Source organism: Protopterus annectens, chromosome 14.part0 (assembly GCF_019279795.1).
Source record: "Protopterus annectens isolate FY-2018-M chromosome 14.part0, PAN1.0, whole genome shotgun sequence".
NCBI classification, from domain to species: Eukaryota; Metazoa; Chordata; order Ceratodontiformes; family Protopteridae; genus Protopterus; species Protopterus annectens.
This window is the reverse complement of record NC_056748.1, coordinates 1,482,222-1,499,721: the sequence shown is the minus strand read 5'-3', so window position 1 is coordinate 1,499,721 and position 17,500 is coordinate 1,482,222.

Here is a 17,500-nt window from a genome sequence, read left to right as displayed (position 1 = left end):
GGTGCATACTATCTTAGCACAGTATAGAATTTCTCCAGCAGGCTTTTCTAAATAAAGTTGAACTCAGCTTGCCATTGTTTATACTAAGACATACATCTAGGAAATTCACTGATTCATAGGACGTGTGCGCTATAAATTTTAAAAATGTTGTGGTGGTTTCCAAATAATCTTTGAATTCTAGAAACTCTTCTTCTGACCCTTCCCATACCAATAAAATGTCGTCCACAAAACGATAATAAGCCAATATTTTCCTGTAAGATGGATGAGTAAAAATGAACTCTCTTTCCCACTTATGCATTACCAAATTCGCATAGGTGTTTGCACTAGGGGTGCCCATGGCAACCCCCGAAGTTTGTAAGTAAAGACACCCTTCAAAACAAAATACATTGTTATAAAGAACTAAATCTAACAACTGGCAAATGAGAATAATGTCATTGTTCTTTAAGGTTGTGCATGTTGATAAGAATTCTCTCACTGCCTGTACTCCTTCCATGTTGGGTATGGATGTAAAAAGGCTAGTTACGTCTAATGTAACTAGTAGATGTTGTCCTTTAATCAGTTCTTTATCAATGGAGTCTAACGACTCCAAAAGATGATAAGCATCTTTCAAGATGTTTGGAATTTTGTTGACTATGGGTCTTAAAGTTTTTTCTAAATAAACTGATATCTTTTCTGTTACCCATCCCTCACTAGCCACTATTGGTCTAATGGGGGGGGGTACAGTACCTTTATGCATTTTTGGCAATCCTTTGATAGCAGGTAGGAAAGGTTTTTCTATATTAAAATACTCATACAGTTCTTCCGATATTTGTCCACACATAAGTGCATCATATATTTCATCTTTAACTCTAGCTAGAATTTTAGACAGCTCTAAATTATCAATTTCCTGGTAAGTGGTGTGGTCACTTAACATGTCATGCATTAAAGCTTGATATGCCGATTTATCAAATATGGCTACCCCACCCCCTTTATCCACTGGTCTAAAAACTAGGCTTTTGTCATCTTTCAAGTTGTGAAGAGAGGAAAACATACCATTTGTCATATTAAAAAACATACATTTGCTCTTGTTATTCGTATAATAATCATATAGGTCCTTTTCACATAATTTAGTAAAGAGTTCAACATGCCCTGGTATTGCTGGATAGAACAAACTTTTCTTTTTAAAATTTGAAACATTGGCAACACAATCATTAGTCCCAGATGATTTGAAAAAAATTTTTAGCGCTATAGAGCGCCCAAACATTCTAAGGTCAGTCATTATTTCTGAGAGAACACTACTTTGTGACGGGACAAAAGATAGTCCCTTGTTGAGGAGCTCTTCATCATGAACGGAAAGTACGTACCTGGACATATTAAAGAAGAGCTGGTTCCTTACTTGTAATGTCTCATTCTTTGGAAGGCATCGTTGTCTTCCGATAGTTTTCTTTTTTTGCTCCAACTGTTCCGACGTTCCCTCATAGGCGCTAACTTTTTTATGGGATAAGGTAAAAAAGCCGTACTTTCATTTTTTGAGATGGCACCTAAATTCTTGTGACCAAGTTTGTTACGATACGCTTCCTGGTTAGGAAGAGGAGTCGACGTGGTTGCCTGAAGTGTAGTTGTTATAGGAAGGTTATATGCAACCCTGGAGTAAGAATATTAATTAATGGAGGTGTGGGGGGCATAGCCTCCCACATAACTGTAATCTATTCACTGTTATTAGAAGGTGTATCCATTAAAAAGTTTTATATATATATATATATATATATATATATATATATATATATATATATATATATACATATTTAGCAAAAACTATTTTCGACCAAATGTGATTCGACCAAATGAGCTTCCAGTGAAATGAGCTTTCAGTGAAGTGTGCTTCCTGAAATCATTTTCGACCAAATGTAATTTGACTAAATGAATGGAATATATGTATATATATATATATATATATATATATATATATATATATATAGATATATATATATATATATATATATATATATATATATATATATATATATATATATATATATATATATATATAGATATATATATATATATATATATATATATATATATATATATATATATATATATATATAGCTAGATATATAGATATATACAGGTGGATAGATATATTTATATTTGTTATATAAAGATAATATTATTTATATTTATATATAGACAAATATTTCTGATAGGCTTGTTTTTCAACCTTTTGTTGCAATATGACAGAATAACAGGATCTGGTAATTTGCCCCTACCCCACTGTTATGTGATGTTAGAGTTGATATATATAATATGCAGGGGGGCTTGCAAAAATTATTGTTTACTGTTTTTCTCCAGTGCTATCTTTTTAGATTTGATTTAATTCACTGCTTTGACAGTTCCGTAAATGTGATAATTATATATAATGAGTAGGGTAGCCCATACATTGACCTCTAAAACGTCGACCACAAAAGGTCGATAAACTGAATGTCAGTATGTTAGCAAGCATGTACTGAGAAAGAACCTCCGTGCATACAATTTTCAAACAATAAAAAATATATATATATATATATATATATATATATGTAAATATCTATATTTCCATATATGTATAATTTCCCTTTGAATGGACAAATGGAGACAATATCAGCATCAGTTTGGTCAACAATATTTGGTCAATATCTGCAACAGATCAACAATTCCCAAGTAGGGGAATATTCCCTTTCCCTTGTATTGTGCAGTGTGGGTGTTAGTATATATAATAAGTAGGGGTTGCTAGGGGGTTACAAGGGGGCTCCCCCCTGCAAAAACACTTGCTGTTTGTTTACATTACTTTGGGGTAATTCTTGGAGCATGCACATAGCTATTCTAGGTTTCAGTGTTAGTACATCGATATCTGGAACATGACCAATTATGTGTGTAGATATATATATATATATATATATATATATATATATATATATATATGTGTATATATATATATATATATATATATATATATATATATATATATATATATATATATATATATATATATATATATATATATATATATATATATAGGCATACTTAAACAATCTAGGAGTACCAGTGTTGACAGCACAATATGATCATCATGGCACAATATTAATTGAATAAAATGTCAGAATTTGCAACTAAACATGTATATTGACATACTCTAAAGCAAAGTGCATATCACTTACTTACAAACTGCATTTATAGTTGAATATAGATGTTTTTATGAAGATAATGACAAAATAATAGCTGCATGCTTTTTTGTAGGGAGTAAGCCCCAAACGTATGTATACCAACTCCACAGTCACACTGATTTGAAGGAAGAAATCTGCCACAAGGGAATCATTGTCAGTTCACACTGATTTACAGATAAACATGAGATGAAAGAAAATAGTTTTCAATGTCAGTATGCAGCTGGGTGTCTTTCTACCAAGTGTTAGCAATAAGTATAAAGTTTTTGATTTTCACTAGTCGATCTTATGCCAGGACATTGATAATCTGTTGACAATTTGTCTACATTACAACTTTTAAATTAAGTGTTCATCTATCTATCTACATTTATTTATTTGATTAATATTTGCAGTTTTTTGTTTAATAAAATTTGCTGCAAATAAAAAAGACAGTTTATGTGTGTGTGTGTGTGTGTGTGTGTGTGTGTGTGTGTGTGTGTGTGTGTGTGTGTGTGTGTGTGTGTGTGTGTGCATGTGCACATGTGAATGTGTGCATGGTGGGAAGGAGGGAATCTGTTCTTTTGCACTAAAATGCAAGTTAATAATTTCTAGCAGGCTTTACTTTTAATGTCAACAGCAGATAAAATTATGAGTGTTATATTTGGTACCAAGATGAGGATCAAACTCTGTCCTTTGATGACATGGAAGCTTACTGTAACAGTTGAGCCTATGACTAAGATGAAACTTGGATTCTCACAGCCCCCACCAATGTACTACAGAATTACATGTAGATCATTTACCCAGATCAAAGTTTTAGGTAATCCCTTTAACAGGGAGTTGTGTGTATTAGGCTACATTTGCTTAACAAATCCACAGTAAATTAATTAAATTATTTATTCACCTAATTTGGTTTGCACGTCTGATGGACTGTAAGAGTGCAATCAGAAACTGAAAATGCTGCACTGATGAGTCCTGACACTACCTCTGGATGCATCTTAAATGCATGAATAATAATTAAGACATACTTTTAACAACATTGTTCAGTCACAGCCTCTATACAGGTTTTGTACCAAGTGAATGGAGAAATGCTACAGTCATTCCCCTGCATAAGGAAAAACTTTCCATGGACCCAAAACTCTGAGCAGTCTCGTATACAACCTTTATTGAGTCATCACTTGTGACACAGGCAAACTTACATTTATACAGAAGTAATCAAATTGTATTAAATTAACATTAACAAATATTATACATCACATATATTGTGACTTATCATGGAACTAATAAATACATGGGGAACCTCCAAATACTGGAGCCTTCTCAGTTTGGATTCATCAAGGGCAGGTCATGCTTACTAAACCTTGTGTTTTTTTTTAAAGTTCACCAAAGCAATTAATGCAGGCAAAATAGTACACACTCAATAATACACTGACCTGGCCAAAATGTTTGACACAATATCCCACTCAGGCACAGTAGAAAAGCTAAACAAACTGGGTGTAAACTCCCATGTCACCCATTGCATTGGCAACTGACTCACAGGTAGCATGCCGAAAATTAAAATGGGGGAAGTTACTTCCACAAAGAGACCAGTCCTCAGTGGAGTCCCCCAGGGTTCTCTGGTGGGATTTCTCCTGTTTGGCATCTACTTTTCTGAAGTAAAAGCCAGTAACAAAGGGCTTTGACTGACTGAGTTTGCAGACGACTGCAAGCTAGAAGTAGTCATTGAATCTCTAAACGTGTTAGCCATCCTGCAAGAAGGTTTGTCCCAAATAAATAACTGTTGCCAAAATCATGAACTGAAACTAAATGCCAAAAAAATCCATAATGTTATCCTTTGGGAAGTCATCTATCCCAGGTGAACTTCCACATTGACAATACACCTCTAAGAGTTAACCCTGTTGTTTATGATTTGGGAACGTATGTGGACAGTGACCTAACTTTTGAACAACATGTATCTATTGTCATAGGAAAGTCCTTTTCTATTGTACAACTTATAAACAAAAGGACTGTATCTAGATTTATGGATGTCATTGCCCCCCCCCCCTTTACTCAGACCTTATTAGGTCAGTCATTGCCTATAATGCCCCCTTTGGCTAGTATCTGTCAGGATATATGCAAGAACTGGAATATTCACAATGATACCTTAATAAAAGGATACAAGACATAAACAACATATCCTACTTGGACTAACTCAGTGTTGCTTTTGCCTCAATATACTGCCTTGTGCCGTCTTTACTCATTTATATCCCTGGTATCCCTGTCTGACTGAATGTCTGTCTATATCCACAGCAGTCTGGTAAATGAATGCTGTTAAAACAGTACAAAATGGCAGAAGTTCAATGCTAAATGTGTATATTTAGTTCATAATGAGAGCTGTCTCTAACAATCCCTCTTAAAATTTGAGGCTATAAACACAAAGATATAAGATAGTGAAAACTTATACTTCTTTTTACTTACAGTTGACTAAAGTCAGGGGATGCGTAGGCTAAGAATGCAATTAAGTTGTCAGCAAGGAAAAGAAAAAAAGATGGTGGTTAACATGGGTAACCTCAGACTGCTGGAGCTCAGCTGGAGTATTCTAACAGGAAATATAACTCAATGACATTTGGATATGATATGGTTCAAGTCCAAGAAATTAGACAGGATGAGAAAAGAGAAAAATTATTGATCATCTGTTCTGTAGGTCAGACAAGATCAGGCATTTGCATGTCAGAGCCTTGTTTGTAATTATGGATATTACTGGTAGTAATTAAGCATTTGAATGGTTCACAGTGACTGTGGAGAAAAAACCAGGAGACAGCACAAAGATTAGAGTCTGCAGTCAAAGTGCTGATCATTAAAGTATCTTCTTCTTCACACACAGCGGATCACCAGTCCACGCATGACTGACAGTGGAGTTTTATGGTGTTGCGTTGCTAGCCCCACGCCCAACCTTCCACAGAAGGCACACATATGCACACACTCACACCTAGGGCCAATTTAGAGTGTCCAATCCACCTACAGCATGTCTTTGGGATGTGGGAGGAAACGGGAGCACCCAGAGGAAACCCACGCAACCACAGGGAGGACATGCAGACTCCGCACAGAAGGCACCCCAGCCGAGGATCGAACCGGAGAACCTTTTGCTGTGAGAAAGCAATGCTAACCACTGCACCTCCACGGCCACCCCTGATCATGAAAGTATCTTATTCTTCTTCTTCTTTCAGCTTTTCCTGGTTAGGGGTCACCGCAGTGGATCATCTGTCCGCTCATGATTGGCAGTGGAGTTTTATGGTGTTGAGTTGCCAGCCCGGCGCCCAACCTTCCACAGAAGGCAGACACACACACACACTCACACCTAGGGCCAATTTAGAGTGTCCAATCCACCTACAGCATGTCTTTGAGATGTGGGAGGAAACCAGAGCACCTGGAGGAAACCCACGTGACTACAGGGAGGACATGTAGACTCCGTAAAGAAGGCACCCCAGCTGAGGCTTGAACCAGAGAACATCTTGCTATGAGGTGGCAACACTAACCACTGCACCACGGTGGCCACCCCCCGATCATGAAAGTATAATGGCCTTAATTAATGGTTTAATTGATTTTATTAACAAATATATGTATCAATAACGATAATAGGACTAAAAGGAGATCAAGTGTATTATGACCATTGAACACTTTAGGAAATCCCCGAAGAAGCACTTCATCTAAATCTCCCAGTGTCATTGTTTTGATCGTCATAGTTAAGCAAACATTCCTATCCCCGTTGTTGTTGCCATAGAAAGACTACCTACCTTAGACTTTTAACTAGATGATACAAGCCTCAGTAATGTGCATCTAATTTCATAAATCTTTCTAAGTACTAATCCAATTTAATCTCACTTCCTTTTGTTAAACTACTACCCCCAGTTGCCCTCCTATTCTTTATTGTTTATGAACTAAATTTTCCTCTGAGCTGTTTCTTTCTTTCCTGCCTCCCTTTGTTGATCTTCTTAAGATAAATATTTCACATGGAAATCTGATTCAGCTTCATCAGTTACTGTATATTTATTCTCTTACATACATTTTTTTACATAATACTGTTGATACGCAGTTTATGTTGTATACTTCTGTTGCTTTGCAATGATTATTATTTCATATGACATGAATATTGTTTTGTTGTATGCCTTTCTGGCTCAGGTAGCACCTGAAAAGGGTCTTCAAGCCAGTGTACTTGCCAGTTAACAACTCTACAAATAAGTACAATTTGAAAAGATGACATGAAAATAAATGAGAGGTACAATGTGGCAAGCCATTAGACAGGCAATTTGGAGAAAAATGAAACAAGGTTTTAAAAGATTTCCAAAAGCAAGAATAAACAAATAAAGTCAGTCTTGGTATGTGGGTGAGCAAAGAAATCTATCAGGGAAAAGCAAGAAAAATATGCAACGGGAAATAATTAGTAAATACATAAATAACACTCAAAAGTACTCAGACCCAACAGACATAAGAAATATACTGTATTTACCCTGAAAAAGATTTCTTAATTCCACAAATTCCAAAACCCCTTACACCTCCTAAAAAACATGAAAGAAACATATACTGAAGGTATATAAATAAAAATAGCGCTTCCAAGGAGTCTGATAATTTAGATGGATGCCTAATAAATAATGTCAAATATGTCATTGCGGAGCTCATTCTTAAATTGTTTAACCTGAATTTAGCTATAAGATTTGTCCCCAAAGTATAACAAACTTCGTTGGTGAGACCCCTACCTAAGATCAGCCTTACCACTGAACTTGAAAACTTCATATCCAGTAACCTGACTAGTTTGATTTGCAAAACCATGAAATTATGATATCAAAAACCTTATCAGGTTAGTCTCACATATGTTTGGGTTTGTTAAATAGACAGCCTGCCTACTCCTTTTAGTTAACTTCTTCAAGAAGGGCACACAAGCTGTAGGGAATCTCTGTTCACACAGATTTTTTGGATGTGGCCAAAGCAATTCACATTATACTCCATGCTGGCATTGTAAACAAGGTCATTTTTTAAAAAGTAGACCCACATATGATGGAATGAATGGCCAACTGCCTTAAAGGTAGAACCTACATAGGTAAGGTGTCAGGAACATCCTCAGAATATATGTGGGTAAATAGTGATATGCCGAGGGCTCAGTACTGGGACCCTTCGGCATCTACTTCTCCAATGTCCAGAGCAGGAATCATAACCTTTAGTTAACTTTGCTTGTAGCTGACTACAAACTGGGCATTATTTTCAAACTTCCACTGATGCCCATTCATTACAGTAGGAACAAAACCTTGTAAGCAAGTGCTGTACAGAAAAAGAGCTAAAAGTAAATGTATAAAGATGTGCTATTGTCAAATTTGATAAGCAGCTCTCTCCTTCAACATATAACATCACTGATATACCACTACAAATTATATTCTAGTCAAGAATCTTGGAATCTGGCATAATAATTCCATCTCCTTAAATCATCATGTAACAGCAGTAGTCAAAAATCTTCCTGTTTAGCACAACTGATACCTAAATATATATGATCAAGGGCAAAAGAAGATGTCAACCCACTTTACACAGCCCTAAGTAGACCAATTATTGAGTATAATGAATCCTTTGTTATTTACCTTTCTACACATATTAGGGAACTGAAAATAACCTAGAGGTTACTAGCTAAGAATTTTGTTGGCCTAAAGTCACAGCATTACCAGGAAGGGCTTGAAGTGTCATCCCTTTAGTTTATTTCTTATACACTTTTGTGTGGTGATATATGCATTGCATTCCATGTGATTAGGGACTGATCCTCATTCCTTCTTCATCTCTTATATCAGTACAAGTCAGACAGCTCCTCTAATAGCAGAACTATGTATTAAGTCTCCACCAGAGCATACATAAAATGCACTGGAGAGGCAGATTTATTACTCACCACCAACTTCACCTCTGGAACAGACTGTTCCTGAAGTTAAACAAAGTGACACCGTAGCATCCTTCTGTTTAAAATTGAATATGTACCCATAAATTTACTCCAGGATTGACTTTTTGTACTTTTTTGAGAAATCAAGTACAGCATGAATTTTGGTATTGGCAAGGTCTAAATTGTATTGTGTATACCTTGTATTTATTTATTAATTTGAGCAAAGTTAGGCATTTTAGATTTCCACAGTCATTAACATGGCTATAACTGGTGGTCGTGTGTGTATATGCCTGAATATGGGTTGTCCTGGGTCACACTGTATGCACCTGAGTACAACAGCTGAAATATGTTACTGTGGCTATTATTGGTACATTTATTTGACCACAGACATCTGATGTATATGCAGCATTTAAAGTTGCTGTAACTTGTGGGGACATATGCATGTGTGTGTGGGGGTGGGTTACAGTGTGTTGCACTGAATTTTCTTGAAACAATCTGAAATATGCTACTGTTACCATTATCTGTGCATTTATTTATTTTACATTGCTGTGGCTATTATTTCTGTATCTATTCATTCACTTGAGAGTCAAATATCTGAAGTGTACATAGTCATTAAAGATACTTAATGGTAAGTGTGTGTGTGTGTGTGTGTGTGTGTGTGTGTGTGTGTGTGTGTGTGTGTGTGTGTGTGCATTGCACATTTATTCAAGTGGCTATAATTGGTGTGTGTGTGTGTGTGTGTGTGTGTGTGTGTGTGTGTGTGTGTGTGTGTGTGTGTGTGTGTGTGTGTGTGTGTGTGTGCAGAGATGTGTGGGACAGATTTGAGAGGTTGCACTGTATAGGCTTAATGATGATGAGCTGAAATACACAAGTACTGCCATTATTCATGTATTTATTCATTCAATCACTCACAATCAGACATCTGAAGTATTACACAGTCAATAAAGTGGTTGTAATTGATGGGAATGGAGGCAACCTGTGGATGAAGTTGACTAAATCCCTGCTGTAATTTTATCACAGTTAAACAGTGTTTAATATGGCTTGGCAGAGCTAGTCTGTATTTGTGTAAACAAGATTAAATACACTATTGTGACTACTGTAATTATTATTTATATTTACTTGCAATTTGAGGTGCATACAATCAGTACAGTAACAAGAATGAGTGGGCACTAAGGCAGTCTGTAGATGAATGTGGCTGACCCCAACTGTTGTTTGATTGCAGTTTTCAGTCTGCCATAACATAACACTAGCCCATTCCAGTTTGATCTACTGGTCTGGTTGCTTCTGTGAAAATATGAAAGGCTGCCAGCCCTGCCAGATAGAATCTTGTAAATAATTCTATGTGATTTGTAAATATTGATATAATCCACAGGCTGGTTTTACAAATGTAAATGAGAACTATATGTTGTGATTAAACTATATGTTGTACTGAGCTTCAAAAATGTAACCTCAGTGCACTCTGCTGGAAGAAAACTAGTAAGTCAAGCATTGTATGACTGTTTGATGTCAAACTCGGTGCCATGATGTCTGGACCAGCAAATTATTTCTATTGTTTTGAGACCAGAGTTAATTACTAGATTTTACAAGTATAATGTCTTTTATTGCTGTGGATTCCTGAAGATGTACATTACAAAAATTAATTTTGAGTTTATTAGCATGGGAAGCTAAATCAGAACTGTTAAGAATGATGTAATCTAAAATGAGTCAGCAGTAATGTATAATCAATTTAAGACTTTCTCAGAGAGAGAATCAGAGCATTTTGCATTTGTCTTCAGAACTGACATCACCAGCACTCTGCCTTTGCCCTTTATGTATTTAAGTTATTTAAAACATTGTCTCTCTTAGAAATGCATAGCAAATAGTAATATTAGACCAACTGTTTTCTATATTTATTTTAAGCATTTTCCTGTGATGTCTGAACTCTTGACTAGCACTGTTTTGAATTGAGATTTGTCTTGTGTGTTTTATTATTTATTGTTATAATATTTTTAAACATTTCAACTGTGGCTATTTTATGTAGAGATAATTTAAGCTCTAAAGCACATTGTATGTATAAAGTGATACTGTCCAAGCCACTCCAGTAAGCCTTGTTGTTTGTCATCTTACTAACTGGATAATAATATTGCACAGTAAAATTGGACAGCCTTTGGTAAGTGCCTTATTAGTAGCTGATATTAATGGTTGGTGGCAGTGATTTCTGCCTTATAGCCTGGGTAGAGAAGGGGGCATAGCTGAAGAACCTGTGCCAGCCTTCCCCAGGAAGGTCTGTGTTTGTATATAACTCATCTCAAAGTGTGTGTGTGTGTGTGTGTGTGTGTGTGTGTGTGTGTGTGTGTGTGTGTGTGTGTGTGTGTGTGTGTGTGTGTGTGTGTGTGTTTGTGTGTGTCAGCTACTTGGGCAGGGAGACAAAGCACTGGTTAGACTTAGAGAGTGCTGGAGGTTTTAGCTTGGCCACTAGGCTGAGACTTGTAGCGTATAGCTGTGCCAGTGGGGAGTCTTATTGAGGATCTGGAGAGAAAGGGAGAAACCAGCCCCAGACTGACTGTGATCTATGTGTGCACTTAAGGGAAATTGTACTTTACTGTGCGTGTACTTGTTATCCTCCCAATGTACACACCCCTCACTGGTGCTAGTGGTGAGGATTGAGGTTCCTTGATTACTGGGCCAGTGCACGGGCATCACACCTTCTTTCATCTCTCTCTTGCTTTGTTTGATGTCACCAGCCACCTCTGTTTCCACTTCAGTGTTTGAGTCAAATTGTCCCCTAGGTTACTCTGTAATTTACTAATTCTAAATTTTCTGTGACACATAAAGATCACTAGTGTTGTTCAGACTGCAGAGGCAACAGAAGAGTATCTGAATGAATGTAAACCTTCCAGGACTAAGGGTAATCATTTACCAGACAATGGCTGCCTCTGATCTGCTTGGAGGACCCTAAGCCTAGCCAGCTTTTTAGCATACTTTGTAAATCCAAATGCTTCATATATCTTTCCGCCCTAGTGTTTAGCATAGTAAAATGTAATGCTGCCAACAGGACTCTTCTGCTTGTAATAGTATCCTTTGTCTGCCACTTAAATACCAGGTGCCGCACAAAGAGTGACAGGGTCTGGTCTTTGTAAATAAAATCCCTTAATGACTTCAGCATAAGACTTACAAGCTATACTAGAGTCCTTACTAGTACTAATGGACTACAACTCTTCTATTAAGTGACCTGTATAATATGACCAATCAGCCCTGCGTCTTGTAGAATTTATGTTTGGAGCTGCTTTGCCTCAGAAGCCAGTGATTTGAGTCTGTGAAACTCTGAACAGAGCAAGCTATCAGCACCCTCTGTAGCTATTCCTGGACACTACAGTGAAAAAAGACATGTTAGTCTTTAAAACTTGCAAGACCTACTTTTTAACAATATCTGCATCCTCTTAAACTCTGGACAATTATTCTTTAAGGCATGGCTAACTGTCTGATTGTCAGAGAGAATACAAACCTCTTATTAGCTACATGTTGTATACGTACCATAGGTGCTATCCATATTGGCATTTGTTTTAGAAATGTGATGTTCCTGACCACACAAAACCATTCCCAGTCTTCAAGCCAGGTCTCTGAGTACCACCAACCCCCTGGGTAAACCCCCTCAGTCCTTCTGCCCCTGCTATATCAGAGTACAGTTCCAAATACAGTCTGTCCAGCCAGTCATAATAGCAGACACATCTAGAATAACAGAATTCAAAGGTCACTGCCCAGACTGCAAGTTCTGCTCTGATTCTGTGATCTTGGTGGTGGTTCATTTTACTACTTATTAGCAAGCCAACTAGCACCCTATTCAACAGTCTCCCTACGATTATGGCAATATAGGTGAAGGTCATCGAGCCCTTCAGTGAAATCTCTTCCATGGATTTCTTCCTATCATTTGATAGATCCTCACCAAGTAAGAGCAACTGAGTATACTTTATGTAGTGAAGTGTACTGGCTTACTAAGCCAGGCAAGCTTTAAATGCCAACACCTCTATGTAAGTAAAAGCACTGAATGTATTAGTGATGGGGAGCCCACAGCCTAGCCTGCATTATACTGTATAGTGTACGTGAAAGCCAGAAGTTATTGTAATATTGATAACATGATTTGCTTGATGAGGCAAAGAGTCCTAAGATTTCTTCTCTCTGTCTCTTTTGACAAGCATAACCAAGATATATCCCCTCGTAATCCTCACACAACAACACCTGATGAAACTTTCTGTGCATATTTTATCTTTTTTTATGAATCTCTTCAGCCCTAAAGATTTTTATTGATATCCACTCTGTAATTAGTAGTTTCCACCTAAATGCAACCATTTGTAAATATTCAAACAAATAAACATAAATATATAGATTCAAGTCAGTTAGCAGTGGAACAGTTTCTATAAATGAACTGTCAACTTAAACAATATTAGACCTTTCATATTACACTGAACAATGCCGTTGAACAACAATGTCAGGATAACCTAGTCATCTTTGGTGTACTCCTGTTTTTAACTGTTCGTCTTTTTTTTTTTTTTTTTGCATTAAGGAATAAGATGAAAAGGAAAACTCAAATCCATGTGCTCAATGCATGGGCTCCCTACACCCACTGGTGCCCAGCCTCTATGACCCGGGAAACCCACACCATGTATTTAAACTTATTAGAAATACTAACCATCAAACCCAATACCATATTCATGGGTGACTTTTATTACCCCACTATTAACTGTGAATCCTATACGACACCAAATGTACAGGCACAGAGATTCCTGGATTTTGTAAACACAAACTCCCTGAACCAGATAGCCAATACCCTAACCAGGGGTGCAGCCATACTGGATCTGGTCTCACTAATATGACAGAGTGCTGCACACCTCCTACTGTAATGTCTTTCCTGGTAAGGTCAGATCACAAAATGGCCTCCTTTGAAGTAAAAATGAAACCTGGACCCCCAGCTAAAACTAGAATATTCAGGAAATACTCCAAGGCTGACTTCCTGCTATTAAGTGATAACCTTGCAAAATTTCAAGGCCCCGTAAACCCTGAGAACACTGCTGCCTATGCAAAACTTTTCACAGAAACCCTGTACAAGCATATTAATAGCTACATAGAGGCAGCTGTACCCATCAGGAAGTAGTACAAAACTAACTAAAAAAAAAGCCACCCTGGTAGAATCACAAAATCAATAGGCTGTATAACAGAAGGAATAAAATCATGGCAAAAATTAGAAGGTGCAGCACCCAGCAGGAAAAAAGCACTCTCAAACTAAACAAACATCTCAGAGAACAAATAAAGTCTACCAAAGCCAAATTTGAAGTGAATCAGGCTTCCCAGGCCAAGGACAACTACAAAGCATTCTTTAGCTATGCCTGCAGACTCAGAGTCAATATACAATTGTGTGCGGAACTCGTTGTAAATGGAGCCACCTAAACTGAGCCAGAAGATATTGCAAACCTACTGGCAAACAAATTCAGTTCCAGCTTTATCCTTCTCTTCCCCCTCAAACTTCCCTCAAGAAATACCATCATATATAACTCACCCTGCTATCACTAGGGAACATGTCCTTAATTGTCTCTCTAAGGCCAAGAACACTGCATCAATGGGACCAGACAATATCCTAGGGTGCCTTCTAAACAGCATGAGATGGAAAGAATTGTCATGGAAATGATCAATAGTGATATAGTAAACCTCCAGACACTGGACCCAACCCTGTTTGGTTTTGTCAAGGGCAGATCATGTCTAGTCAACTTGGTGGACTTCTTTGAGAAGGTCATCAAAGCAATGGATGAGGGAAAAATGGTTCCCACTGCCTACCTTGACCTGCCCAAGGCATTTCAAACAATTCCCCACTCAGGGATTGTTGACAAACTCAAAAGGTTAGGTACAAACTCATATGTCACCTGGTGGATAGCCAACTGGCTCCACAAAACAGGACCCAAGAAGTTAGAACTGGGGAGTCCACCTCTACAAAGAGGCCATTCACAACTGGAGTCCCTCACGGATCAGTCCTCGGACTGCTCCTTTTTGGAATTTACTTCTCTGAAGTAAAGGAGAATGTCATTGGTCTCTGGCTGACTAAATTTGCAGACTATTGCAAATTTGGAGTGGTCATTAAATCCCACACTGACACAAATGTTCTCCAGGAGGGGCTGACACAAACAACTGGTGTCAGAGCCATGGACTAAAACTATATGCCAAGAAATGCATAATAGTATCCTTTGGGAAGTCATCCACCCCTGGTCATATTGACAACACACCCCTTAGACTTGACTCAGTAGTCAGGGACTTAGGGACAGTAATCTAGCCTTTGACCATCACATGTCTACAATAGTGAAGAAATCCTTCAATATTCGCAACTTATAAACAAAGTTATGGCATCTTTGTCCAAGGAAGTCATTGTTCCACTGTATCCGGCATTCATCAGACCTATCATCGAGTACAATACCCCCTTTGGTATGTACCTAACCAGGCATATCCAAAAATTGGAATATCCACAGAGGTTCCTCACTAAAAGAATACAGGAATTCAGTAAAATGTCCTATGCAGACCACCTCAAGGCTCTATCCCTGTATTTTGTCTCCTACAGGCTTTTGAGGGGAGATCTATGCCTGACATACAGGGCATTGTCAGACCCCACTCTGATGGATCTGCTGCATATCCGCAAAACAGGCAGCACCAGAATTACCCATTCTAAAGACAAACCTTGCCTGTGATATAAATAGAACCTGCTGGAGAGACAGGTATGTATCCCAGAGATTACCCCATGTCTGGAACAGGCTCCCCATCCAGTGAAGCAGAGTTCCTCCCTAACCCAATTCAAGTGCAACCTGGAAAATTGGATGAAGAACAGGAAATTCATCCCTGGTTTGACACCTATGTCTCTAATGGACACAGGCAACCTGTTACTGGTTCATCTTCCAGGCCCTAGCTTGTAAATGTTTAATCTCCCAAGCCCCTGATTACACTTTTTAAGGGTATCAGAACTAGTCAGAGATTTGGAACACATTGCTACACTTAAAAAGACCCTTGTGGTCATTAGCCTAGTAAACACCTATGACCCTAAGTAGTTCAAGCCAATTGACCATCCTGATTTTAATCGTGTTACTTTACAAAGGGGTAACTGGTGACCTACTTTTAGGAAATGCAACAGTGTTCCTATTGTTGATTTTTCTATTTGATCTGCTTTTGGCACAAACAGCATTACCCTTATTTCCTCTGAAGTATTTCTGCAGTAGCTGAATGAAACAATAGTGAGCATCCCTGTGGAGTGACTTACTTATCTATTTACATTTTGTTGGCTAGGTTAGCCCTTCTAGTTAAAGTGCATTTCCAGAGGACAATCTGTGAAAAAAAAATGGAACACATAACCGACCTGAAAGAATACTTACCAAAACATAAAATACTTAATCTATGAATGCTTAGAGAGCATGATAACATTTCCAATGTCTTTGCATTTCTTTTGGTTGCATAATAATGGATCAGTCTAGTCACAGTCAATGCTATTAGTATTGTTCATATTTGTATGAAATGTTAAATTCATTTTTGTCTGTGTATTTAATAGTGTGAAAATGCCTACATATCCCAGGAGATGGCTATTGGTGTCTGTGTCCTGTTCCCATCAATCATAAGATTAAAAGCTGTATGTCCCACATTCCCAGTCGAAAGGCAAGGGGGTCTCTCTGGCAGGAGGCTCTGGCCTTGCAAAGATCTTTCTACCCTATTTACATTCATTATAGCCTGCCCCTGCCTTCAGTCTTCAATGAATCAAAAAAAAAAAAAAAAAAAATATATATATATATATATATATATATATATATATATATATATATATATACAGTGAGCAGAGACCAGGGCTGAACCCCAGACCTGAGATATGAAACAGAGAACCCATAACTACACCAAAGAGCATATTTGTTAATCCCTTTCAGGTCACCCTGAAGTAATCATCAAACAATTCCCTACATTTAACTGCTCTGGTGCCCCTGCTGTGTGGGGACTGTCCTTCCGCTGATGGCTGCTGTCACTCCTTTAAGTTGCTAGCCATATCTGGATGTTCCCTACATTTACCAGGTCACTTGCCTGTAGCCATCACACCTGCAGAACAATGCAAAGAAAATAAAGAGCAGAAGATACTGCATCTGCAGGAGTGAGTGACTAGCTGGATGGGTGGAAAAGTCTAAACATTTTCAGGAAAGGTATTTAAACACCAGTGCATCTACCTGGCAACAACAACATGCCTACTTGCCTTGTGTTGATGCCATCTACCATCTACTATGGTACCTATTTATCAAACAGGATATATTTTTCATTGCATTGCATATATGTTTCCATGCATGTAGTCCATGAGTAAATACTGCTACTGCAAAATGCATTGTCTTGCAGGCTCCCCAACAAGAGTGAAACTTCTTTGTGATTGACAATCAAAACTGAGATCACAAAAGAGCAAAATTATTCAAACTGGAAA